At 38.2% G+C, this 21,885-nt stretch overlaps 1 long non-coding RNA gene across 2 annotated transcripts in view; it reads right to left on the reverse strand.

Annotated features, from left to right (window-relative positions):
• Positions 1-2,318: 2,318 nt before the first annotated feature.
• LOC143673329 (uncharacterized) overlaps positions 2,319-21,885 on the reverse strand; it is a 40,427-nt gene continuing 20,860 nt past the window's right edge. For both annotated transcript variants that reach the window (XR_013170327.1, XR_013170326.1), the window contains exon 3: positions 2,319-2,449. This is a non-coding gene — a long non-coding RNA (uncharacterized LOC143673329). The remainder of the gene's footprint in view (positions 2,450-21,885) is intronic.

The following is a 21,885-nucleotide window of genomic DNA, read 5'->3' on the forward strand; positions in this document are numbered from 1 at the left end:
TATTTCTGAATTGATGCAAATGTTCTAAGAAATTATCATGATGATGAATATGTAATTATGTGAGGATATTGTGAATTACTGATTATATATGTAGAATGGAATGATCATATGTTAAGAATGTTTGCGTTTGTTGTTATATTTTTTAAAAATTTAAAAATTAATTAAAAAAAAGTACCTGGAAATTTATTGCTTTTTTGTATATATGTAATACTTCACAATTAAAAAAAGGAAAAAGAAAGTGGTATAGCCACTGTGGAAACAGTTTGGTGGCTCCTCAAAAAGATAAACACAGAATTACCATATGACCTGACAATTCCACTGCTAGGAAAATACCCAAAAGAATTGAATACAATTGAATTATACAATTGTTTAATTGTATAATGACTTGAACAACTGTTGTAGAAGCATTATTCACAATAACCAAAAGGTGGAAGCAACCCAAGTGTCTATCAGCATATGAATGGATAAACAAAATGTGACATATACAAATAATGGAATACAACTCAGCTGTAAAAAGGAATGAAGTTCTGATACATGCTACAACATAGATGAATCTTGAAGACATAATGTTGAGTGAAATAAGCCAGATCCAGAGGTCAGATATTACATGTTCACTCTATGAAATGACTAGAATATGCCAATTCATAGAGACAGAAAGTTGATTTGAGGCTATCAAGGGCTGGGGAAAGGGGAAATGGGTAGTTATTACATAATGGATACAGAGTTCTGTTTGGGGTGATAAAAAAGTTTTGGTCCTGGATTGGATGGTGAAAATAGTAACACAAGATTGTCAATGTAATTAATACCCCAAAACTTTAAAATGGTTAAAATGGAAAATTTGATGCTGCACATGTTACCACAATAAAATTTTTGAAAATCTCAAAACCAAGATTCTTAATACCTAAGGACCCCAAAGCCTATATTTTTCATATGAGACGTGAAACTCAGATCATTATCCTTTGCCCCAGGTAATCCCAAACAAGACATTATTTACAAAATTAATAGCTGATATAGGGCAATCACCAAGTGCTAGAATGTGCTCAATGCTTTATATTCATTATCTCATTTAATTCTTATAAGAATCCTAGGTGGTAATATTATTACTATTATCCCCATTTTCTCAATGATGAAGGTCTGAGAGTGAAGTGACATCCCCCAGGTCATATAGCTAAATGGCAAAGCAAGGATCTGAACCCAAGTAAACTACATTCCAAAGACTATACTATTAACCATTACTCTTGCTGAAGCAAAATACTGGAAACCACTAAACATCTAAAAAATAGAACTACTAAACATCTAAAATTGTTTGAGGGGAACTCAAACAAATGTGGTATAAAAGTACACCCAACAGCTACTAGGAAAGCAATGCTTGGAAGACTGATTCTGGATGAGCAAAGGAGGCACTAACAGGGAAAAGGGGATGATGTACCTGTCTTGAAATTACCTTCAGGCTGGCAACAGAGGCCCTTGGAGAACAGTGTGCAAGGTCTCCACTCAGATGGGGTCAAAGTGGGGAATGGGGAGACTGATGAATCTCAACCTCAGGAATAAAAGCAGAGAGCAGATGTTTCTGTTCCCCAGCCCAGATGATTGGGATTTCAGCATAGGGATCAGTAAAAAAAATTTAGGGTTGGTGATAAAACTGTGTTTGCTGTACCTCTATCCTCTGGGAAAATTAGAATGACCTCTGACACAGAAAGATCTGAATTTGGATAAAGCAAGGAGAGGGAAAGTTGCTGGGTGAGGGATCAAAACAGATTTCACAACCACACTGGGTGGGAAACAGCAGATGGAGGCAGTTCGAGAATAGGAGGCATGCAGGACAACAGGCCAAAACCCGGGGCCAGCAGCAAGAAATAAAAGAAAACCTAAGATGTTGGTTTGAGCCCACAAAAATAATTAGTGGATGGACTAAATTTACACTAGAAAATGCAAACATTTTAATGTAGTACAAAGAGTGCAAGCTTTGAAGGTGATCTTTGCTACGCTGTAGTAGTATGCCCTCATGTTAAGTTAAATCTCTGAACCTCAAATGTAAAATGATTACAAGGCTCACTTTATAGGGGAAGTTGTGTGCATTCAAGAAAATATACCCAGTACCAAGTCTGTAACAAAGTTGGTGTTTAGCTGCAGCCTACCCCCAAACACAATATTCAAGCAAAGCAGGTAGGCACAGTGATAGGGTCTGGAAGGGGAACTCACGCAATGGGAGGATGTGGAGGTCTGTGTTCTCTGCACCATACAGGGCCATGAGCTTTGCCCTTTTTTTCAGTATATTCAGACGTCCTGAAACTGGCACAGGAGAGGCAGGCACTAACCTAATCAGAGAGAACTGGGTTCTTCGAATATGCCCTGTGTCAGGCACTGTGGACAACCACACTGAATAGGCACCTGTTAGCCATGCTGGTCACCACAATAATGAGTTCCTTGTCAGCTCTGCTGAGATGGCCTGGGGAAGAAGAGGAAAGGAGACATGCCCATCAGCCCTGAACAGCATTTTGGAAGAACTCATACAGGCCAAGGTTTAGCCACAGAGTTGCCCACCCACCTCACCTACCCATTCACTTATTCATTCATCCTCAATCCCTGGCAAACAACTGCCCTGTTTGACTTTCTTCATGGTACTTACTCTTTGATGTCAACTTGTTCTTTTATTTTTGTTTAGTTGTCCATTTTCTGCTTTCTGCTCTCCAGAATATGTCTGAATGTTCAGATTTTTTTTTCTAACTTGTTCACCATGGCATCCCCAAAGGAGTACCTGGATCCATATAGTGGGTACTCAGAAAATAAGTGTTGAATGAATTACTAAATTCAAGAAACATTTTTCTCAGGTCCATCAAGTGCTAGGGTAACAGTTTTATGAAAGGAGGAAGAAGAACAGAAGAGACTTCCTAACCTCAGGGACCTGGTACTTGGGGATGGAGGGAACTCACTTTGGAACCTGGCACTATTCTGGGAACTTTACATACACATGAGTTACTTAATCCTCACACCAGCTCTGCAGAGTGACTATTACTAATACTATTATATTGGCAAGGAAACTAAGGCTCCAAAACACATAAATACTTTGCTGAAGTTCATCTGCACTATTTATAGCAGAAATCACATTTGAACATAGGACCTGTTTCATCCCACTAAGATGGAGAAGTCATGGAAAGATATGATACTACTAATAAAAGGCAGATAGCATTCTGCTGGCCACTAGAAAAAGGCAGATGATGGGGTTGTGGGAGTACAGAAGAGGGAGAGTTCCTTATAAGTGAAGACAGGTAAGATGGAATGTGAAGGAAATATAAGATTCTTTTAAATCAAAGACATGGCAGGACAAAAGACATCCCAAGGGTAGAGCAAAATTAAAGAGGGAAGATACCATGAGACCTGAATGCTTTGGGGAATAGAATGTAGCCCACTTTGACGCAAAGACAGAACATAAACAGGGACTGAGGGAGATGAAGCTGGAAAGACAAGCTGCTGTCAGACCATGAAGAGCCATTGTGATAGACTGCTGACTGTTTCCTAGTACCCGCTCTCCTCTTCTTCCTTTAGAAACAGAATCCTTTCATTTTAGCTGCGCACATAACCACACAGCTTCCCTTGCAGCTAGATGTAGCCATCTGACTTTGTTCTGCCCAGTGGAATGAGACAGATGCCATGTGACATCCATGTCATTACCAATACCCTTGTATCTCTTCCTGCTGTCAGGCAGAGGTGAGCCAGTGTGAACAGGCAGGCAAGGGCAATCCCCAGATGATAAGCCACACATGGGCCCTGTATAGCTCATGTGGGCAGAAAACAAGAAAAAATATCTTGTTTAAACCAATGTATTTTGGGGTCTGGGTAATAGTAGCCTAAACTGAATCCTAACTAATAAATTCATGAATGTCAGACTAAAGTTCATGGGCTTTATTCAAAGGATCATAGGAATCATGGAGGGCTTTCAAGTCCCAAGTAAGAAAGCTGAGCCAGAGTTATTACCTGATTTATTTCAGTTTATATGTATAATCATAGAATTACATTCTGACCTCAGCCTCAAAATCCAGAGGACATTATAGCCAAATACAGCCTTTTTGAGCTTCTCCCTAACCCTGCAGTGATCTGATCTGGGATTATGTGAGAAGAAACGCTAAAAAGGCAGGACCTGTAATTCATCCAACAATGATTTACCACTTTTTTTCCATTTACCTGTTTCTTTATTCTAGATTGCATTGTAATAGTCAAAGAAGGCTCTGAATTCTGATGGTTGGTGAGACGATGCTTTAAATATATTTGCTAAAAATCCAGTCTACAGGGAATTGACAAAAAATATATATATAAAATGAAACTCAGATTAATACTAATGAACTGCATATTGAAAGTGGATAAGAGAATAAAGATGACAGCTTAGCAATATGCACATTTTAGTTCATACTCTATTATAACTACTAAATAACCAGAAACACTACAGAACAGCTCCTGAGGCCATGTCAGTGACCAGACACACAGCATACCCCAGTCTGGACCAGCTGGACCGGCTGCGAGCCCCCCCCCCCAACCATGAGTTCCCCAAGCCATGGCAGCTGGTGCCCCTCCCCTACAGGGTGTTTCCCAGAGGGAAAAGGAAAGGGACTTCACCAGCAGCAGGGGCTCAGCCCAACCAAACACCAATTGTGGAATTAATTAACAAATTCTGACTACTAAAAATAGGACCCCAGCTCAGGTGAACCTGGTCAAAGCGGAGGTTGCTCATTTTTGCCCTGGCGCCAAGGGGGCAGCACTGGCAAAAAAAGGAAAAAAAAAAAAGAAAAGGAAACAGAAATTTTGTGGCCGTGTTTCTACAAAGGCTTGACTGCCTTTGGATACAGCGGCAGGGCTTCCCAGGCTGCACCAGCCCCAGGCACAGGCAGAAACAAGCTCATCCGAGGGCTTGTCTGGAGCCTATGCCTTCCCCATGGGAGGAGTGAAGCCCAACTCAGGTAAAATCCCTCCCTCAAGGAATTCACACATGAAGTCTTGGTAACTTGAAGCCAATAAAACCAGCCTACAACCTCTCCTCTGTCTCCACCACGTCCCCAGCAGGGAGAGTCTGCCAAAGTTAAAGGTACCACATCATCTTATGCTGGTGGGACCTGCAGGCAGACAAGCACCACACACTGGGCAGGATAAGAAAAACAGAGTCCAGAGACTTCACAGGAAAGTCTTTCAACCTCCTGGGTCTCACCCTCAGGGAAAACCAACACAGGTGACTCTTTCCTCTTGATAAGAGGCCAGTTTGGTCTGGGAAAACCCGGCTGGGGTCTATAATACCTAAGTAGACCTTCCTAAGGGTGGGGGGAAAAAGGCACCATACAAGCAGGGCAAGAAACAAGAAAACAAGAGCTGAAAAATTCTCTTCTGTTAAACAAACCCTAAGCTAAAGGTCCAGATAAAACTGAACTGAATGTGAAAGAATAGATAGACAACAAATTCATCCAGCAAGAAAACCCTAGGTAAAATAAGTGAAAACAATCTCCAGAATAAACTAATTAAGGTAATTAAATGCCTAGATGCCAGCAAAAAAAACAAATCACACCAGGAAAACTGAAGATATGGCCCAGTCAAAGGAACAAGCCAACAATTCAAACGAGATACAGGAGCTGAAACAATTAATTCAGAATATACGAACAGACATGGAAAACCTCATCAAAAACCAAATCAATGAATTGAGGGAAGATATAAAGAAGGCAAGGAATGAACAAAAAGAAGAAATTGAAAGTCTGAAAAAACAAATCACAGAACTTATGGGAATGAAAGGCATGGTAGAAGAGATGAAAAAAGCAATGGAAACCTACAATGGTAGATTTCAAGAGGCAGAAGATAGGATTAGTGAACTGGAGGATGGAACATCTGAAATCCAGCAAGAAAAAGAAAATATAAGGAAAACAATGGAAAAATATGAGCAGGGACTCAGGGAATTGAAATACAATATGAAGCATATGAATATACGTGTTGTGGGTGTCCCAGAAGGAGAAGAGAAGGGAAAAGGAGGAGAAAAACTAATGGAGGAAATTATCACTGAAAATTTCCCAACTCTTATGAAAGACTTAAAATTACAGATCCAAGAAGTGCAGCATACCCCAAATAGATCCCAATAGACATACTCAAAGACATTTAATAATCAGAATGTCAGAGGTCAAAGAGAAAGAATCTTGAAAGTAACAAGAGAAAAGCAATCCACCATGTACAAGGGAAACTCAATAAGACTATGTGTAGATCTTTCAGCAGAAGCCATGGAGGCGAGAAAACAGTGGGAAGATATATTTAAATTATTAAAAGAGAAAAACTGCCAACCAAGAATTGTATATCCAGCAAAATTGTCCTTCAAAATGAAGGAGAAATTAAAACATTTTCAGACAAAAAATCCCTGAGAGAATTTGTGACCAAGGGACCAGCTGTGCAGGAAATACTAAAGGGAGCAATACAGACAGATATGAAAAGACAGAAGAGAGAGGTGTGGAGAAGAGTGTAGAAAGGAACACTATGAGTAAAGGTAAAAAGAAGGAAAATTAGATATGACAGATAAAATCCAGAAGGCAAAGTAGTAGAAGAATGTACTACCCATGCAGTAATAACACTAAATATTAATGGATTAAACTCCCCAATCAAAAGACAGACTGTCAGAATAGATTAAAAAACAGGACCATCTATATGCTGTCTCTACTCAAAGGACATGAGGGCAAAGACACAAACGGACATTTGCACACCAATGTTTATAGCAGCATTTTTACAATTACCAAGAGATGGAAACAGCCAAAATGTCCATCAACAGACGGGTGGCTAAACAAACTGTGGTATATACATACGATGGAATATTATGCAGCTTTAAGACAGAATAAAGTTATGAAGTATGTAACAACATGGATGGACTTTCAGGACATTATGCTGAGTGAGATTAGCCAAAAACAAAAGGACAAATACTGTGGTCTCACTGATATGAACTGACTTTAGAGAATAAACTTGGAATATTTCGTTGGTAACAGAGACCATCAGGAGATAGGAATAGGGTAAGATATTGGGTAATTGGAGCTGAAGGGATACAGATTGTACAACAGGACTGAATATAAAAACTCAGAAATGGACAGCACAATATTACCTAACTGTAACACAATTATGTTAAAACACTGAATGAAGCTGCATATGAGAATGATAGAGGGAGGAGGGCTGGGGGCATAAATGAAATCAGAAAGAAAGACAGACTATAAAGATTGAGATGGTATAATCTAGAATGCCTAGAGTATATAATAATAGTGACTAAATGTACAAATTTAAAAAATGTTTTTGCATGAGGAAGAACAAAGGAATGTCATTACTGCAGGGTGCTGAAAATAGATGGTAATTAATATTTAAAATTTTCAAATTATGTGTGAGACTAAAGCAAAAAAATGTTTATTTGGTACAAAATTTATATTTTGACTAGTGCACTTCCTAATATAATTTATGTAGATAGCTTTGTTGAGCAACATAAGTACATGGAACCTTGGGTAGGACATGAGATTTTTTTGGTTTGTCTAGAGTGATGCCCCGATGAATTCCAGAATGATTTGATCAGTGAGTGGAAAAGTATTTGCAAAGAATGGTGAGAACGGGGGAATATTCAACCTCCCCAAGTTGAAGTCTTGATATTCTCGCAAGCAGTGTGGACAACCAAAGCTATAGGCTGAGCCCCCAGTCTTGGGGTTTGTTCATATGAAATTTAACCCCACAAAGGATAGCTCAAGTGTACTTAAAATTAGGCCTAAGAGTCACCCCAAAGAGAACCTCTTTTGTTGCTCAGATGTGGCCTCTCTCTCCAGCCAACACAACAAGCAAACTCACCACCCTCCCCCTGTCTACATGGGACATGACTCCCAGGGGTGTGGACCTTCCTGGCAACGTGGGACAGAAATCCTAGATGAGCTGAGGCTCAGCATCAAGGGATTGAGAAAAACCCTAGAATGAGCTGAGACCCAGCATCGTGGGACTGAGAAAACTTTCTCGACCAAAAGGGGAAAGAGTGAAATGAGACAAAGTGTCATTAGCGGAGAGATTCCAGAGTCGAGAGATTATCCTGGAGGTTATTCTTATCCATTAAGTAGATATTACCTTGTTATCCAAGATGTAATGAAGAGGCTGGAGGGAACTGCCTGAAAATGTAGAGCTGTGTTCCAGTAGCCATGTTTCTTGATGATGATTGTATAATGATATAGCTTTCACAATGTGACTATGTGATGGTGAAAACCTTGTGTCTGACAATCCTTTTATCTACCTTGTCAACAGATGAATAGAACATATGGAATAAAAATAAATAATAGAGGAAACAAATGTTAAAATAAATTTAGTTTGAAATGCTAGTGATCAATGAAAGGGAGGGGTAAGGGGTATGGTATGTATAATTTTTTTTTCTGTTTTCGTTTTATTTTTCTGTGCTCTTTTTATTTCTTTTTCTGAATTGATGCAAATGTTCTAAGAAATGATCATGATGATGAATATGCAACTATGTGATGATATTGTGAATTACTGATTACATATGTAGAACAGAATGATCATATATTAAGAATGTGTTTCTTTCTTGTAATATTTGTTTTAAATTTAGAAATTAATTTAAAAAATTAAAGAAAGTAGATAAAATGGGAAATTTTATATTGCATATATGTTGCCATAATACATATAAGTAAATAAATAAATATTTAAAAAATGAAAACTAAGAACTTTCAGACATATTGTGGAGAGCAGATAATAGACAACTAAAAAGGAACAAGTTGACATCAAAGAGTAAGTACCATGAAGAAAATCAACTAAGTAACTGGGTACTGTCCCATATCATCTGCTGAACAGCAGATGTACTCTTAGGAAGGTCACAGCCTGGTTCTCAAAGTACAACCTACACAAACCTTTTCTTTTTAGCCTATTGTAAGTGTTACATCTAGAGGTGTATCTGGCTTCTTTTTTTCAGTAAGTCATTTTACAAAATGTTGAGAATGAGTGTTAAAACTAAACCAAAAGAAAAAAAAACCTAAACCAAATGATATTTCTTAGAATTTAGGTTCTACTATTTTTCTGACTTTTCACAGAAAGGCTAGTAGTGCTCATTATTTCTAAGAATTTAAATTAGTAACACACTTTAATATTACCATAGTACTTTGTAAAGTCTTTCATACATCCAATCTCATTTTTCCTTCTGTACAATATTAGTATAGTACTTTGTAAAGTACTTTGTAAACCCTCCAAGGCAGATACCATTATCACTAGTTTACAGATAAGGAAACCCAGGCCCAGAGAGGTAGAGAAACTTGCCCACGGTCATACCAAAAGTAAGAGCAGCCCGGGGATTTTCACACTGGGTTTCCAGTATCTTTTCTCATGGGACACTATGGCAGACACTGTTGGCTGCTACCTAACAACCACTTCCTCCCTCCTCCCTTGACAACAAAACCTGGATATTATTCAGATATCAGGGAAGGATGAGTTCTTTCCCCAACTCTAGTGCTTGAATCCTGATTGGTCTAAATCAGTCACGGTGATTCCATTCCATTTGTCAGTGATTGGCTGAGGAATGAGCTTGTGACACAGCTTTATCAAATGAGAAATGAGGGGAAATAAGCAGTGAGGCTACCCCCCACCCCCCCCCACCTCACCCCCCCACCCACCCCACCCCCACCCCCCGCCGAAAGCATATGAGGAAGACTTCTAAGTAATTAGGCCATCAACAGGCCACTGGTCTAGGAAACTGCTAGGCAAAAAGCTCTTCCCATACAAATTCATATTCTTGAAGATTGGAATTGGGAAATCAGAAGAAGCAAAGGAGCATCAGTGACAGCTAGGGCTGAAAAGTTATGAGGTGGAGAGAGGACATGGGGATCATGACTGGAGTCAGAGAGAAATTAAGAGTAAGCAGCACTCTGGATAGCTCATTTGAAACAACATAAACTCCTGAAGTCCAGAATAGCAACAATGTCTTGTAATCCTATATAGCTTAATATAATACCAGGATACATCTCAGACTATGGTGGGCTGATAATAAAAAATATTGGTAGAGACCCTTCAAGGATCTGAAGGGGTAATATATCTTAAACTCGCCCATCTGGGAAAACCCAGAGACCCTCTCAACCACTGGGGACTCCCAAGTAAATAGGCCAAGCACTGGATTTTGAGTCTTGCCCTTATGAAATTCATTTCTGTAGGGGAGAATCAAAGACTACTCGTAATGAGGCCTAAGAGTTGCTTCCAGGAAGACTTTTTGTTGCTCAGATGTGGCCTCTCTTTCTCTAAGCCCAGCTTCACAAGGAAAATTGTTGCCTCCCTCCCACCCCCCACTATGTTGTATGAGTGAAAATCTCCCTGACAATGTGGAGTGTAACCCTAGCACCATGGGATTGATGCCTTCCTGACCAAAAGAGGGAAAAGAAGTGTAATAAAATAAGGCATCAGTGGCCAAATGAAATCAAGAGGCTGTTCTGGAAGCTTCTCTTATGCAAGCTTCAGTTAGATAGTGCTAATTTGCCTTGGTTTGCTAAACCTCAATCAACATCACACTTGTTGACTCTTAAGAACACCTAAAGCTCGAACTGAGACACTATAAAGGTTTCATACACTAGGTTTGCCTTCCTGGAGGATATAATTCCCAGAGGGTTCCTAATTCAGATACATCCTGAAACTCAAAGGGTCCAGCCTCTCCAGGATTATCAATTACTACATCCCTTATCATTTAGTGTAGATACCCCTTCTCAATATGAAAAAGTCAGAAAAGGCATTTCCCAGAGATCCCTAGAGATTGGGAGAAGGATTAAAGGAGAAGGAGGAGGTATAAAAGAGAAAATGAGATTTAACAAATTAATATGGCTCCTGAATCACTATATTAATATTCCTTTTAGCTTCCAGGGTTTTGGAGCAGCTAGAAAGAAAAATCTGAGATGATGGAATGGGATCTATTCTGTAACTACTTGTTGTAGTGTACTTTGAAAATTATTGCTTTTTTCTTTCTTTGTTCTGTATATATGTTATATTTGACAATAAAAAAACTTCTTTTAAAATAAGTGTAAGCAGAAGTTAGTGGTAAAAAAAAAGACCCAGGGTAGAGAATGAAGAAGAAAATTCATGGTAGAAAGAGATGTAATTAGTCAAAGAGAGATAGGAACTAAAAGTAGCTGAGACATGTTCACAGCAGAGCTCCTGAGGTCCTGCTGCAGAGATCCCTTAAGCCACCTGAGTTCCAAAATGACCTCTCAGTTTCCATATGGCATGACTGCAACACAGCCCCTGCTACTGGAGTCCTATAATCACTTGGTTTCGCAATACCTCTGGGATAGGGCTCATGCACTGACAATAAGAATGACAACAGAAATGTGTCCATTCTTGACACATGAGGTCATGTGAAAATGTCAAGTTACCACTTAAGCAGCCTACAGTGAAGTAATCCAGTCAAAAAGTCCTGCCTCCCTGACCTCTCACCAACCTCCTCAACAGTGCAACTAATCAACATTTCTGTGTGTCACTCTCAAAACAGTCAAGGATACCAAACATTTAGGGAAGTAAAACAAAACAAAGGAAAAAGAGTTAACAGACCATGAAAGAAACAGAAAAAAATGTTAAATTAGAATTAATATCTTCTGAGAGACTTGAAAACAGTTAAGGTGTTCACAAAAGAAAGAATGGTATGCTATGAAAAAGGAAAAATCAGAATATAAGGGCTGTTTCTTAAAGAAACCTAGGATGAACTAAAATTTCAAAAGAAAGATCGAAAGATAAAAACACTGTCAAGTAAAAGCTACTAGAGGAGAAAAAGAAGAAAGAAAAGACAAGAAAACAAGAGGATCAATCAAGGAAGTTTAATTTCTAAATAACTTAAAATTAAAGTTTAATTTTAAGTTAAAATTAAACTTTAATTTTTACTTAAAAAAAAAATAAAGTTTTTCTTTCTGAATAACTTTTCAGAAAGAGAGGGTATACTAGTTTGCTAGCTGCCAAAATGCAATGTACCAAAAACAAAACATCTTTTAAAAGGGGGAATTTATTAAGTTGCAAGTTTACAGTTCTAAAACTGTGAAAATGTCTAAATTAAAGCAAGTCTATAAAAATGTCCAATCCAACACATCCAGGAAAAGATACTTTAGTTCAAGAAGGCCAGTGAAGCTCAGGGTTTCTCTCAGCTGGAAACGCACATGGCAAACATGGTGATGTCTGCTGGCTTTCTCTCCAGGCTTCTTGTTCCATGAAGCTCCTCAAGGGGCATTTTCCTTTTTCATCTCTAAAGGTCTCTGGCTGCCTAGGCTCTACAGTTTTTTCCAAAATGTCTTCTTTTTAAAAGGATTCAAGTAAACTAATCAAGACCCACCTGGAATGGGTGGAGTCACATCTCCCTCTAATCAAAGGTTAATACCCACAATTAGGCATGTCACATCTCTATGGGGATAATCTAATCAAGTTGCCAACCCACAGTACCGAATAGGGATTAAAAGAAACAGCTGCCTCAACAAAATGGATCAGAATTAAAACATGGCTTTTCTATTAATCCTTTCAGACCAGTACAGGGGTTAAAGTAAGAGAGAAAATTATTAAAGAAAAATGATAAGAACATTTCCCAGAACTGTAAGATATAAGTCTCCAGACTGAACTCCCAAAGTTGAGCACAATTGAAAAAAAGGCCTTCAACAAAGTGTTTTATATAACACACAGTGTTACGTAACACAGTGTTGTTTTATATACATAACAAAATGTGTTATATAACAAAGCTTTCATGGAGGAGCAAAAGATCTACATACAAAAAGAATCACAATACCAATGAACATTTTACCAGCAATACTGATGATAGAATACAGTGGAACAATGCCTTCAACATTCTGAGGGAAAATGATTTTCAACCAAGAATTCTATAGTCAGCCAAAGTATCAACCAACTGAGAGGAAAGAATAATACTTTCCCAAAGGCAAGGATAAAAAAAAATACCTTCCAGATTCCATTAAGAAGCTACTGGAGGTTATGCTTCAGCAAAACAAACAAGTAAGGCAAGAAAGAAAAAGTAATCCAGGTAGATCAAACAAGGAGAGTAGTGAAGGGGAGCTATAAAAGACAGCCGTGAAAAAAAAATTTATATTAAAAAAAAAGAAAAAAAGACAGCCATGGACTTGAAACCATGAAGGGAGCAGCAATCTGGGGTTTGCAAGGCGGCTTGCAGTGGACACAAGGTGGCGATGGTGACCTTAGTTCTGAATGAAAAATGACAGCACAGAAAGGGCAAGTCACCCAAAAACTCTCACCTGTGTGCTAACTTCAACTTTCCGGCAGATTATCATGCTTCAGCTTTTGCAATGAAAAGGTTTTGAGAGAGCATAAAGAAAGCATTTGCTGGTTAACATGGGGCTAGGTACCCCTATTTAATATTGTCAGAAAACAATGTACCAGGAGACTATAATGAGTACTATACAAGGAACCTGTGTACGAAACACTGGACAAACTAAAAGGAAATCAGGTACTATTAGAATGAATTCAACTACACAGTCATCTATTTCAAGATCTCTGTGATATGTACCAGAATACCATCAGGAATGAACCATATCTCCTTGGTGACAGAATTTCTTCTCTTGGATTTTTCTTGGCCACGGGAGCATCAGTTATTACAAGCTTCATTTTTTTAAAAAAACATCCGTTTTTACTTTTTAATTGTATAACATATAAACAAAGTGGAATAAAAAATCAATAGTTTTCAGAGCACTCCTCAACAAGAAATTACAAGACAGATCCCAGAGTTTATCATGGGCCACCACATGATCCTCTCAGATTTTTCATTCTAGCTGCTCCAAAATATATGAGGCTAGGAGGCTTAAAGATCTTTTTTTCTTTATCACTACAATAGATTTTTTTTCTTTTTGTGTGTGAAAAATAACCTATATACAAAAAAGCAATACATCTGAAGCATAGCACCACAATTATTTGTAGAACATATTTCAGAGTTTGACATGGGTTACGATTCTACAATTTTAGGCCTCACCTCTAGCTGTTCTAAGATATTGTAGACCAAAAGAGATGTCAATTAAATGATTTAACAATCATACCCACTTGCTAAATCCCATCCTCCCTGCACAACTCACCGTCACCCTCGATCTTTTTATCCCTCACTTTAGGGGTATCTGGGCTATGGCCATTCTAACTTTCTCATATTGGAAGGGGCTGTCACTAATAAGGGATAGGGAGATGGAACTATCAGATGTTTTGGAGAGGCTGGGCCCTCTAGGTTTCAGGACTTGTCTGGTCCAGGGATCGATTCTGGAAAGTTACACTAGTGCATGGAACCCTTGTGGAAGCTTATATATTGCCCTAGGTGTTCTTGAGGATTGGCTGGAATGGTCCTGGTTGGGGATTGGCAGGTTATGATAGGTAGCAAGGTCTGATTCAAGCAACCTCCAGAGTAGCCTCTCGACTCTACAACCTTCAATTTTTATAATTTGCCAGACAGCCCTGAAGGGGAATGGTGTCATTATCACCATAAGTTAGTTGAATCTGTGCCTCCATACACACATGTATTTTTGCTTAAAGAATCTGTCCTTATTTGATCTTTGCCTCATCTCTGATTTTGTGCCCAAAACTGTGGTAAACTTTATGTTTTATTAAATAAAAACAGAAGTTTTTATTAATGAAGCAAGTTAATTTAATATATTTCAAAAAAGGCCTTTTTTTACCCTTTAACTGAGACAAACCACTTTACAACACACAAACAACTCAGTTTTTAATATTTTCAAAAAGATTTCTTTGGGAATTTTAGGAAAAGTAAATATTTTGGAAAGAATAACTATAGGAAGTAACGTTATCAATTTTAATTTTAATAGGCTGTCTATCAGGTATATTGCCTAGCGTTTTTCCTCATATATAAAGTCCATCAAGTATTAGCCAACAAAGAACCTATATTTAGAAACTGAGGCAGGAAAAGTTTATATTAAAATAGGAAACAAATAAATGCCAATCACATTATTTTAACAAGCCAATTTACATAATTAGGTAAAATTATTAACTTTATGTTGATTAAGGTCCTAGCAAAGCCTCAACTGCCCTATCTTATGCCAAACTGTACTCAGATGGCTACAAAGGTAATTACCACAATGGACTTGGGCCTGCTTGACAAAGGAAAGAATCACTTCAATATTGCACATTTCCTTTCCTTGAAAACAAGGATCAAGTCAGAACCATATTGGTTCTGAATCTCTCCATTTTTGTTGGAAGAAGACTCACCATCTCTTTACTAAGTTCTAGTTCAACTTCTATTTCCTGGGCAGCCTCAGGATGCTTTTCACAGTAATGAATGATAAATTTGTATGTGGTAAACTCTTTGACACAGTGTAACTCCATCTCATTCGTTGTTTGTACCACCCAGGTTTTTCTGGTGCTTTTTCAGCAGCTGCAGAGCTGTTACCCTCACAATGATGTCCACTGACTGCTATGAGCCATTTGCCATTGGTTTTAGTTTCCTACGCTGTTCAAAACAAATATATTGTAACGGGTTGGGTTAAACAATGGAAATTTATTTTTTTCTTACAATTTTGCGTTTGAGAAAATGTCCAAATGAAATCATGATCAAGGCAAAATAAAAGACAGCTTGTGTGGCAGACGTGGTGGGCAACTAGGCAAGTGTAAGGGGACAGAGTGGGAGGTGTCCAGGGGGTAAATGGAGCTGGAATCCTGGATTCTATCAGAGAAAAAAAAAAGACATGCAGCATTAGGGAAAATTTATTAGTTTACAGAATACCAAGCAACTGATTAAAATGAGGCAATTATTAACTCCAGGAAAAATAAAGGATTGCATAAAATGTATTATTCGCTAATTGGCTAAGCAGATAATAATATTTGTACTTTTTTGTTAAATACTGTAAAAAATGGTTTCTGATTTAATTAAACATTGTGCTGTAACCATGGTGTGTGTTGGCTAAAGCAGAAAGAGTGGACGATGTGGAAAAGGAACAGCTAAGTCCTCATCTGCTTTGTCAGGAAGCCAGCATGTACTCTTCCAATTCAGGAATCAAGGAGCATTCATATATTATTTCAAAAATACCAATGTAAACTATCAGAAAAAAAAGCTGGAGACAGGGTGGTTGTCTCTGGGGATGAGGACTAACGAGAAGCAATAGGTGGAAACGTGATCTGGTGTTTTTCAAAAGCCTTGTAGACTTTTAAAACTTTTTTTATACATTATTGAGATGAAAATTAATTTTTTAAAACTCCCCTACTTTCCACCTATCTTATCAGATTCTAACTTAATTTTATATATACAAAAACTACAGTCATTTAGTGGCAATTTCAGTCACTCAAAAAGGTCTAGGATGGCAGTCATGTTATTGTTTTTTCTCAAATATATTGTTTTTAGCCTGTAATAAAAGTAAACTTTAAGTGGAGGATATCTGACATAAAATGTTCAGAAAGTTGGAGAAATACCCAAAAAATGTAAAAGAGATAGTGGGGCTGTCCCTGGTATGGAAACTTCCCTTTGGACATTCATGCAATGCCTTTGATCCACTAGTTTCTAGGGCCCAGGAATAGAACTGTGTATACTGTTTGTTTTCTGTAATAACTTTTTCCATTTATTTGCTCCATTGTTATATAAAAATCAGGCTGTATTGTCATTCAGAAGATTTTTATTTACCCGTCTTCACACTATTTTAAATTATGAAAACTTTCAAGCAAAAAATTACAATAGTATCTTAAAAATGTATCCATCATCCATTAAAAAAAATCTGTTAAGATTTTGCCACACAATGATTCTTCTATCTGTCTCCTTTATCTTACAAGTATTTTAAAGCAAATTCCAGACTTTATGTTATCTCAACCCTACATATTTCTTTTCTTCTTGGTAATGTTTTTATTGAGAGACAATTCACATATCTTGTAATTCATCCATTTAAAATGTACAATTCAATGATTTTTAGTATAATCAGTATTGTAGAGCAATTATAGAACATTTTATCATCCCCAAAAGAAACCCCATGCCCTCTAGCTATCATCCTCCAATCCTGTCATTCCCTGGTAACCATTAAATTACTTTCTGTCTCTATGTACTTCCCTATTCTGGACCTTTCGTATAAATGCAATCATACAATATGTAACCTTTTGTGTCTGGCTTCTTTCACCTAGGATAATGCTTTCAAGTTTCATCCATATGGTAGCGTGTTTCAGTACTTTCTTTTTAAGGCTAAATAATATTTATTTCACTGTATGGACTTACCATATTTGGTTTATTCACTCATCGTTTCATAGACATTTGAGTTGTCTCTACCTTTTGGCTATTATGAATAATGGCATTATAAATATTTGTGTGCAACGTTTTGTGTGGATATAGGCTTTCAATTCTCTGGGATATATAACTAGAGTGGAATTGCCACACAATGAAAAAGGGAACTGTCAAACTTTTTTCAAAGCAGCCATACCATTTTACATTCTCACCAACAAAATAAGGATTCAAATTTCTTCACATCATTGCCAACACTTGTTACTAGCTGTCTTTTTTTATTATAACCATCCTAGTGCCTGTGAACTGGTATCCAATGTGGTTTTAATTTGTATTTCCCTAACGACTAATGATGTTCAGTATCTTTTCATATGCTTATTGGCCAGTCCTATATCTTCTCTGGAGAAATGGCTATTCGGATCCTTTGCCCATTTAAAAAAATTATTTATTTTTTATTGCTATATACTCACATACCATGTAATTATCCAAAGTGTATAATCAATAGTTCACAAAATCATCATATAGCTCTGCATTTATTATCACAATCAACTTTTTTCACTTTCGTGAAGAATAACACGTATAAAAAAGCTATAAATTTCAAAGCACATCACAACAATGCGTTGAACAGATTTCAAAGTCTGGTACGGGTTACAATTCTATAATTTTAGGTTTTTACTTCTAGCTGCTCTAAGATACTGGAGACCAAAAGAAATATCAATATAATGATTCAGCAAACATACTCATTTGTTAAACTCTACTTTCTCTGTATAACTCCACCATCAACTTTGATCTTTCTCCCACTCTTTAGGGGAGAAATGGGCTATGCCCATTCTTACTTTATCATGCTAGAAGGAACTTTTGATATTATGGGATGGGGGACAGAATTAGTTAATATTCTGGAGAGGCTGGCCCCTCTGCATTTCAGAACTTACCTGGTCCAGGGACCTATCTGGAGGTTGTAGGTATCTGGAAAGTTACTCTAGTGTATGAACTCTTTGTAGAATCTTATTTAATGCCCTATGTGATCTTTAGGATTGGCAGAAATGGTTTTGGTTGACCTTTGGCAAGTTATGGTAGGTAGCAATGTCTAACTGAAGCTTGCATAAGCGTGACCTCCAGAGTAGCCTCTCAAATCTATTTGAACTCACTCAGACACTGATATCTTATTAGTTATACTTCTTTTCCCCCTTTTGGTCAGGATGGCATATTTGATCCCACAGTGCCAGGGCCAGGCTCATCCCTGGGAGTCATTTCCCACGCCATCAGGGAGATTTTCATTCCTGGATGTTATGCCCCACATGTAGCAGGGAAGCCTTTGCCCATTTTTATATTGGGTCTTCAGTGTTTTTATTATTGAGCTGTAAGAGCTCTATACATCTACATACAAATTCCTTCTCAGGTATATGATTTCAAATATTTTCTCCCACTTACTGGGTATTCTTTTTAAAAAAAATACTCCAAGACACATACTAATCAGATTGTCAAATGTCAAAGAACAAGAGAATTTTGAAACCAGCAAGAGAAAAGCAATCTATCACATGTAAGGGGAGCTCAATAAGACAATGTGTGAATTCCTCAGCAGAAACCATGCAAGCAAGAAGGTAGTAGTATGATATATTTAAGATTCTGAAAGAGAAAAACTGCTAACCAAGAATTCTATACCCAGAAAAACTGTCCTTCAAAAATGAGGAGGAGAGTAAAATATTTTCAGACAAACAATTACAGAGAATTTGTGACTAAGAGACGAGGTCTCCAAAAAACACTAAAGGGAGCACTACAGCAGATAGGAAAAGGCAGGAGACAGAGGTCTGGAGAACAGTGTAGAAATGAAGACTATCAGTAAATGCAGAAAGAGGGGAAAAAAATTAGATATGGCATATAAAATCCAAAAGACAAAATGGTAGAAGAAAGTTCTGCCTTTGCAGTAATAACATTAAATGTTAATGAATTAAACTCCACAATCAAAAGACATAGACTGGCAGAATGGATTAAAAACAGGACCCATCTATATGATGTCCACAGGAGACTCACTTTAGACCCAAAGCCGAAACAGGTTGAAAGTGAAAGGTTGGTGTGCCGGTTTGAAAGGATTATGTTCCCTAGAAAAGCCATGTTTTAATCCTTATCCATCTTTTGGAGGCAGCCATTTCTTTTTATTCCTACTCAGTACTGTTTGGAAACTTGATTAGATTATCTCCAGGGAGATGTGATGTGCCCAATTGTAGGTATTAACCTTTTATTAGAGGGAGATGTGACTCCACCCATTCCAGGTGGGTCTTGCTTAGTTTATTACAATCCTTTAAAAGAGGAAACATTTTGGAGAGAGCCACGAGAGCCACAAGAATCATGAGAGCACACACAGCTAGAGACGTTTGGAGATGAAGAAGGAAAATGACCCTAGGGGAGCTTCATGGAATAAGCCTGGAGAGAAAGCTAGCAGATGCTGCCATGTTTGCCATGTGTCTTTCCAGCTGAGAGAGAAACCCTGAACTTCATCAGCCTTTCTTGAGTTAAGGTAAACTCTTGTTGGTCCCTTAATTTGAACATTTTTATAGACTTGCTTTAATTAGGACATTTTCACAGCCTTAGAACTGTAAACTTGCCACTTAATAAATTCCCCCTTTAAAAACCATTCTGTTTCTGGTATACTGCATTCCAGGAGCTAGCAAACCAGAAGAGTTGGGAAAATGAATACAGATGGTGCAATGGGACTGACTGTAAAAATTCGGAAGTAGATAGCATAATATTACAAGATGGTAGCAGAATAATATAAGTACACTGAATGAAGCTGAATGTGAGTATGGTTGAGTGAGAAGGGCTGATGGCAGGTATGAAACCAGAAGGAAAGATACAGGATAAAGACTGAGATGGTATAATTTAGGAATGCCTAGTTTGGACAATGATGATGATTAAACATAAAAATACAAAAACATTTTTTGCATGAGGGAGAATAAATGAATGTCAACATTGCAAGGGGTTAAAAATGGATGGTATACAGGAAAAGGTACTGTCATTGCAAGCTGGGGTCTATAGTCAACAGTAACATTGTAATATGCTTCCACTGAATGTAACAAAGGCATTATGCCAAAACTAAATGTCAGCAAGTGGGGGGAATATGGGAAGGGGTATGGATTCTATGCAGAAGGAAAGGAAATATATTCATATAGATTATGGTGGCAAAGACATGTCTATTTACAGGTGTGCAAATAAAATTATTTAAAAGTGAACAGAGAGAAAAAACTTATTTTAGTTCCGGGTCAAGATGGCAGCTTAACAACATGCCCATTTTAGTTCGTCCTCCAGAACAACTACTAAATAACCAGAAAGTGTACAGAACAGATCCTGGGGCCACGTCAGTGACCAGACACACAGCATATCCCAGTCTGGACCAGCTGGACCGGCTGTAAGCACCCCCCAGAACCATGAGTTCCCAAAGCTGTGGCGGCCAGCGCCCCTCCCCCACAGGCCACTTCCCAGAGGGGAAAGGAAAGGACTTTACCAGCAGCAGGGACTGGGCACAATCAAACGCCAATTGTGGAACTAATTAACAAATTCTGACTACTAAAAATAGGCCCCCAGCTTAGGTGAACCTGATCAAAGTGGAGGTCCTCATTTTTGCCCTGGCGCCAAGGGGGCAGCACTGACAGGAAAAGAGGCGAAAAAAAAAGAAGGAAACAGAGGTTTTTGTGGCTGTGTATCTACAAAGGCTTGACTGCCTCTGGATACAGCGGCAGGACTTTTCAGGCTGCAACTGCCCCAGGCATAGGCAGAAGTGAGCTCTTTTGGGGGCTTATCTGGAGCTCGTGCCTTCCCCAGGGGAGGGATGAAGCCCCACCCAGGTGGAATCCCTCCATCAAGGAATTCAGACACCAGGGCTTGGTAATTTGAAGCCATTAAAACCAGCCTACAACCTCTCCTCTGTCTCCACCATGCCCCCAGCAGGGAGAGTCTGCCAAAGTTAAAGGTACTGCATCATCTTATGCTGGTGGGTCCTGCAGGCAGACAAGCGCCACATACTGGGCAGGATAAGAAAAACAGAATCCAGAGACTTCACAGGAAAGTCTTTCAACCTGCTGGGTCTCACCCTCAGGGAAAACCGACGCAGGTGACTCTTTCATCCTGATAGGAGGCCAGTCTGGTCTGGGAAAATCTGGCTGGGGTCTATAATATCTAAGTAGACCCTCCTAAGTGTGTGTGGGGGGGAAGGCACCTCACAAGCAGGGCAAGAAACAAGAAAACAAGAACTGAAAAATTCTCCTCTGTTAAACAAAACTTAAGCTAACGGTCCAGATAAAGCTGAATGGAATGTCAAAGAACAGATAGACAACAAATTCATCCAGCAAGAAAACCCTAGGTAAAATAAGTGAAAACAATCTCCAGAATAAACTAATTAAGGTAATTAAATGCCTAGACGCCAGCAAAAAAATAACAAATCACACTAGGAAAATTGAAGATATGGCCTAGTCAAAGGAACCAACAATTCAAATGACATACAGGAGCTGAAACAATTAATTCAGAATATACGAACAGACATGGAAAACCTCATCAAAAACCAAATCAATGAATTGAGGGAGGATATAAAGAAAGCAAGGAAAGAACAAAAAGAAGAAACTGAAAGTCTGAAAAAACAAATCACAGAACTTACGGGAATGAAAAACACAGTAGAAGAGATGAAAAAAACAATG

The sequence above is a fragment of the Tamandua tetradactyla genome, chromosome 2 (genome assembly GCF_023851605.1).
Source record: "Tamandua tetradactyla isolate mTamTet1 chromosome 2, mTamTet1.pri, whole genome shotgun sequence".
NCBI lineage: Eukaryota > Metazoa > Chordata > Mammalia > Pilosa > Myrmecophagidae > Tamandua > Tamandua tetradactyla.